A 7,500-nucleotide genomic window follows, 5' to 3' on the forward strand; every position below is an offset into this window, starting at 1 on the left:
AAGAAAAAGAAAGAAAAGTGTTAATCTTGGAAGCTGTGGTTATTAATTTTAAGTTTGCGTCAAAATATATAAATAATAATAATAATAATAATAATAATAATAATAATAATGATAATTAAGTTTATAATGATGTGATTACGCCCCCTACCTGAGTGTTGTGTTATCATGGTTATAAATGGATTGATAAGAAGTTGATAAGAGAGAGATTATTTTTTTTTAAACATAAGGAGAATAGAGGAAGGAAAAAAAATGGATTGATAAAAAGGTGAAATAAGATAAAAAAAAGTTACTATATATATACTAACTTTTTTCAACATAAGAATAGAGGAATGAAAAAAAAAAGTGGACTGATAAAAAGGTGAAATAAGAAAAAGAAAAGTTGATAAGGTATATATAAACTTTTCATTTTCTACAGAAGAAGAATAGATGAAGGAAAAACAAATGGAAAAAAAAAATCCATACACTATTTTACAGGTGTCCTCTGTTTATGTAAAAAAAAAAAAAAACAGATAAAGACTAATACTTAAGGATAGTGATGATCAGTACAAGTATTGGAGTTGTGATATAATTTGCAAGTTTTAGAAATTACTATTATCCTCATTGAGACTACCTGAAAAAAATAGTGATAAAGAAAACGTCCAGCAATTTTTAAACCCCCCCCCCAGAATCCAACAATTTTTGAAAGTCGAGAAATCCAACAATTTTTGAGTAAATCCAACAATTTTTGAGTAAATCCAACAATTTTGGGTCGAAAAATCCATTAATTTTTGAGACGAGGAATCCAACAATTTTTGACTCGAGAAATCCAAAAATCTTTGAGTCGAGAAATCCAACAAATTTTGAGTCGAGAAAGCCAACAATTTTTGAGTTGAAAAATCCAACACTTTTTGAAAGTTGAGAAATTATAGAAATATGGAAAAAAAAAAGGAGTCAAGATTGAACACACAATTTGTCCTTCAATTTCTGAGAACTCCTGAAATTGTACAAGGCTTGAGTGAAGAATCTGAAATACTTGAGTAGTTTTTGAGACCTGAAGGAGGCAACTGAGAAAAGTCTGAGAAGTTTGAGAAAATAGTGAAATAATATCCTGTATTGTCTGAAAGTTTGAGGTGAAAATAGAACCGAAGAAATATCAAAGAGACAATACTGAGAGAAAAGAAAAAAAATAATGTTGAAGAAATAAAAAAAAAAAGAAGTTTGAGAAAATGCTACAAAAAAAAGTCAAGAGAAAATACTAGGTGAAAAAACGAAGCTGAAGAATAACAAAAAAGTTTGAGAAAATATATGCTAAAAAAATGAAGCTGAATAAAACAGTTTGAGGAAAAATATGAAGTGAAATCAGTGTTCTTAAATATCTGAAACTTCCTGAAACCAGAGAACCGAGACTCACTATAATTCATGAGGCATGCACTGTGCTACTTGAAAAATTGGAAAGATGTACAATGCTAATGGGAAAAAAAAAAAAAAAAAAAAAAAAAAAAAACAAGGGCAGAAATTAGAAGTAGAAAGTATTAAGTCCAACAAAATACTGAGAAAGATGAAAAAACGAAAAAACAAAGGCAGAATATATAAGCAGAAAATTCGTACTCCCAGCATCATATCGAAGTAGAAAAAGGGAAAAACAAGAACAGATATTATAGGCAGAAAACTTTTACTCGAGCAAAGTATTGAAAAAGAAAAAACGAAAAAAAACAAACAAAAAAAAAAAAGGCAGAAACTAGAAGCAGAAAATTTTTTACACTCCCACCTAAGTTGTTTCAGGTGACTTTTAAAAGAGCTCTGTCACAACTCTGCTTTTTGTGTGTGTGTAAAATGCTACAGTGACCCCTGGGGAGAGTTTGGAAGAGCAAAATAGTGTCGAGAAAATACGGCCGGTCAATTCTAAACGGAGAATTTGTATTGCGTTGTGTCTCAGGTGACTTTAACGAGCTCTGACACAACCTTGCTTTGTCTGCGCGTAAACCTCTTCAACCCGATGAAGTATTCCGTATCTAATTCTTGCTATCTGCTACAATTTCCACTTTGTTTGGGAAAGCCTCACTGTACAGAAAGAAGCACTGGAGGTTATAACTAATTTCACCAGTCCACAGAGGCTCTATTAACATCAAATCCCGGAGAGTGTCAATGTAGAAGGCGTCAATGTAGAAAGCGTATATGCAGCGAGACGGAAAACGGAGACTATTATTCCTCTGCTTTGAAAACTCCTAAGCTGAACAAAAAAATCATATGTACGCAGGAAAAATAAGTGGGAAAATACATCATCGCGTTGAAGACCTAAAGTGCTAAAGTGGCGCGCTGACAGACACTTTGCAAAACTACTGAACTGACTTTGTAGTTTGTGTCGAGAGTGCAACGGTCTCCTCCCGTCTATAAGAAAGAAAAAAAAAATATATGCGCTTATATAACTGTTAAGAATTCTATTTTTTTGTTTTCTAAAGCCATTTGCAATATATGGAAAGGAAAAAAAATAGTTAGTTTGTAAGGACTTTTTTGATAGGCGGACGTATCTATAAAAGACAAAACCGGAATTATTGAGAGATTATTTCCTTGTCGTTCTTTCTGTCAACTATTTAATTTCTTGACAGTTTCAGTTCTCTGTTTAGTATTTTCTTTCACTACTATGGTTTGGGGTGAGATTATGCTGATTGTTTTAAAGTGAACGTGTCAATATCAATTACGACATTCTTACATTTTTCTTTAACTGTATTTAGTACTTTGGGATGACCTAACTAAAAGCCTTCTTATGCTTCAGAGACTTTCAATTACTGGTTTGTTACAGAACTGCAATATATGTAACATTATGAGAGTTCATTTTGACTTGCTAAAATCCAAAATGATAATTTTTATGAAGATACCAATACTTTCATTTGCTCACCTTTTCCCAGTCATTTAATATACTGCTGAACTTTTATCCCATATTCTAATGATTTCTGTGCTATTAACCATTTTGCTTATGAAAGAACTATCCTGCCATACAATTTTCCTGTATCATTTACCATCTTGGGTTTGCCTGCGGGTCCATTACTTTCACTCACGGTAGAACTACATGCCTTAAACACAGCTCACTACAGAAGGTAAACTCTGTACTCTTACCCTTACAGCTACCCTACGTGTCCAATCCTTCCTGTGGCTCTTGTAATATACTTTTGTACTAACTGCAATGTCTTTTTGAAATCACTATGTGCTTCTGCAGTTGCCAATCCATAATCAAATTCCACAAACTGACAGCGGCGTATGCAAGTTATCAGAATGGTGGGGAGGAAGACTCAATTACAGGGACATTATTCAATTTCCAACCATTTACCTGTTTATCTTTTATATTTCACTGGGCAGAGGTAATGGCAAAGGGAATTCAATAACCACTTCCCCCTTCCTTGTCCCCTTATATATGCCCCTGCGGACCGAAATGCAAGACAGACTGAATCAATATTAAAAATGGGTGAATATTTCCCATAACGCTGGTTGTATTAATGTGTATCAAATTTCTTCCCCTCCCATACCTGTTTCATCTTTAAAATGTGGAAATGAACAGTGCTGAAACGGTGAACTGAGTCTGCTTTTGTTTATCACTTGTATTGTTATAAAACTGACACACAATGTATATAATTCTTTGCAGTGTTATGAAATGTTTACACACGTATCATGCGTTCGGAAAGAGAAGACAGTCCCTTTTTTTGTACTTTCCTGAAGATGGAGTAAATGGATGCAATTTTTAGTATATCCCTGAAATGTAAACATCAGCCTTGTTAAAAGTAAAGTATTAAGTCAACCTTTTCTCTCTTTTGTCAAGAATGAAGGAATGGTGTTTCATAATGAGTTCAACAGATTTGGTGACATTTAAATTCACCTCGTTTGAAAATAGGTAGTATGATATTAATTTCACCTTATGCCTTAATTTTGACCAATGCAATGCTCAAACACATTTCCTATACTGACAAACTGATGGTCGCACTCCTTGCCTCTCTCATTCAACTGTGCTAGACATTAGTTAACCAAAATCACCACTGAACTAAATCCGTGAAATTATTATATCCCCATCTCCATTTCCACAAAGCATAATAAATATACGGACCTCCCTCACTCAGCCATAATCAAAACAATAATTACCTATAACATTCACAGCGCAAGAATGATAACTAAGCAGATTCAGTTTCACCTGTGCGTTTCTTCCAGTCGAGTCTTCAAGTTTTCTAATTTCATATTCCATGCAAATAATATATATATATATACTGTACATGTATATTTAACATAGGCAATAACTGACTAGCATGATTTCTATGCGTAATTTTTATGTGCTGTCTTCATTATACGATTCTAAAACTTTTCTCTAAACGCACTGTATTATAATTAAACAAAAAAAAAGGTATTCTTCCAAACTGTATATAATCTTTGTATATTATCTATGTTTCAATTTTCATCATAAGGTTTCAACTGTGGAATAGCAAGAGGTCAAAGAAACTGTGCATAGTTCCCCCCCCCCCCAATTACCCCCCTTGTACAACCATGCTCCTCTGGACTGCCTGTCGGATCGCCACTCCACCTCACTGAATTGTAACTTCCGCATTTGTCACTTGATTGTATTCCGCGTATGTGTATCTTAACCAAACAGTTCCCAGTCTCGTACGAGTTAAGATACAAACCAGGAGGGGGATTCACAGATATATATACGAACCATTCTTTATCGTAACTTCAATTTGTTTCATCAGGAAGAAATAGTGACTTGGACAATATCCGCACTCTCCTTTCATTGTCCTTCATCAAAATTAAAACTAACTCACGCTAATTTCCTTGTCTTAAATGTCTGTACAAACTAGAGACACAGAAAAATTTTATGGTTTCCTTGTCATTATTGCGAAAACAAATCACACGTACGACAAAGCATCGATCGTAACTCTATATGTGAATCCGTGTCCGAAATTGTGTCAAACTCTCTCTCCTTCAGTGTAAATAATCATGTAAGGGAATCCCGTTCATTCAGAGCCTAAAGATTTTGAAAAGTGTATATTGTCTCAGTTCCATGTCATTGCATATATGTTGGTGTAATTTGTCTGTATATAATGAGTTCAAACCAATTACCTTTCTGTGTTAATAAGTGTGGATATTAGATTCCTAGGATTGTACTGACAATTCTTAACTACTAATTTCTAGCCTCCTGTACATATATATACTGCTGGAAGTATACTGAGTCAACATTTTATTTTGGTAAACACTGAATTAGAATTAGACGTGCGACTGAAACAAAAAAATCTAACAAGCCTTCTCTCGGAAACTTAACGCTACACCAAGCCTTCACACGAGTGGGTTAGCCGCAGAAGTAGTCAGATTTAGAGGGTAGATCACAACCAAGCCTTTGATTTGGACTAATGAACCAGCCTTTTTCACTAACATCGGAGACTTATTCATAAATCCCATTCGGTGCTCAGTTTGAACTTACGGTTTTTATTTTTAGACCGATAAGATGGCCAGTTGTAAGAGAAGTTTAGTTATATATTCTTGTACATCACTTACGATATGATTCTAAAATTATTTCTTGGTTATACATTCTTGGACATCACCTACAGTACGGTATAATTCTAAAATTGTCTCTGTTTTGTGGCTGACAAGATAGGCTGGTATGTTTACAGTTCTCTCAAATATTCTTTAACAAAATTCTTGGGCATTACCTATATAAGATCCTCCCCAACATGTTCTATACTTCTACTTTTTTCAAAATGAGATGAGAGAAGTTATGTAAACAGCGTTCCCAGATATTCTTGAAAATTGCTGACGATTCTGAGAGTAGGATTTTGATTCTGAAACTGATCAGACTGGTGGCAATTGATGTGTTTCTGAAAATCTGATTCTTGAAACTGATGCTTATTTAACAGATATAACAATGACTTTTGCAAATATTCTTGAGTGTGACTAACTTAAATCCCCCAAATTACTTTTTTCACTTTTACAGGAAAAAAAAGTATCAGTCTATTGAATTCCTACTTTAATTTTTATTTTGCTTTTAACTTCAAGTAATACCAATCCCAATATATTCAAAAATCCATGTCAAAGGAATCATTTTCAAAACAGTCCATTTACAAAAAAGTTAACCAAAAAAATATGACTTCCAAATCAAAAAATGCCCAAAAATCTGTAATTATATTTCCAGATCAAGCACTTTAATCTGTTCCAATATAAACACAAATCCAAGTCAAAAGGAATAATTTTCAGAATAGTTCATTTACAAAAGAGTAAACCAAAAAATATGGCTTCCAAATCAATAATATATCAAAGAATCTGTAACTATACTTTCCAATCGAACACTTTAATCCAAAAATGTTAAAAAGATTCCACGACTATAGATTCAGCCTGAGCACTGAATGAGTTTTAAAAGTCCAAGCCTCTCTTAGCCAGCTGTACAGAGGTGGTAGATTACAAATGGGACCAGGATTTAGTTTTTGCTCTTAGGTAGATGCCAGAAACAGAAAATTAAGGCCAGTATTTTACCGATTAAGAGGGGAATTAGTTGACTTAGTGAGGTAGAACTAAAAAGGTCTAATTCTACTTTTGTCTACCTACGCCTGTATTGTGACCCAGCTCAGTGGCTTACTAGGAAACTGTTCTAGGAAAGTGACTGAGGAGGAGAGAAAGTGTGAAAGTGAGTGAGTAAGAGGGACAGAGAGATGGGGAAAGAGGAAGTAACTGAGTAGGAGAGAAAGTGACAGTGGGAGTGACAGAGAAAGTGAAAGTGGGAGAGATGAAGAGAAAATGACTGAGTACGAGAGGAAGGGAAAGAGAGAAAGTGATTGAGTGTGAGAGAGAGAGAAAGTGGCTGAGCAAGGGAGACTGAGCAATGTGAGAAAGTGAGAGACTGAGAAATGTGAGAAAGTGATCTGAGTTGGAAAGGCGGAAAAATGCAAAAAGAAAGTGACTTAGTATGAGGATGAAAGATGGGGAAAAGCTGTATGAAGATGAGAGTAGGAGTTTTAAATAAATGACGAGAGAGAGAGAGAGAGAGAGAGAGAGAGAGAGAGAGAGAGAGAGAGAGGGAGGAAGGGAAGGGGGGGGAGGGACCGAAAGAACAGTGACAGACAGACAGACAGACAGGCAAGAAATATTGTCCATAGATTAAGAATTAGATAATAATTAGATAAAAATAAATAAATAACTAAAGAGATGGAGATAAGGTAGCCTGATTGCTTTGGATATCGACTTTGTATATTAAAATAAAAAAAAATAAAAATATATATGACAGGATGATATTTTGGGTCATGCAGGAAAAATGGATGAAAAAAAATGAAGAGATGAAAGTTTTGGATGAGGTTGGAAAAATGAGTTTGTAAAATGAATAATGAATAGCGAGAAAAATAAACATGAATGTAACTCTATCAATAAAGGAAGAGCCAAAGGACTGATAGAAGGCTCTGTGAAGAATATACATGGTGCTGAAGCGATGGATAGATAGACATAGATGTAAAATGAATATAGCGATTTTTTTTTTTACTAGGTCAATACTGAATGGTGCAG

The sequence above is a fragment of the Coenobita brevimanus genome, chromosome 85 (assembly GCF_032717465.1).
Source record: "Coenobita brevimanus isolate Jiangsu-jjx chromosome 85, ASM3271746v2, whole genome shotgun sequence".
NCBI classification, from domain to species: domain Eukaryota; kingdom Metazoa; phylum Arthropoda; class Malacostraca; order Decapoda; family Coenobitidae; genus Coenobita; species Coenobita brevimanus.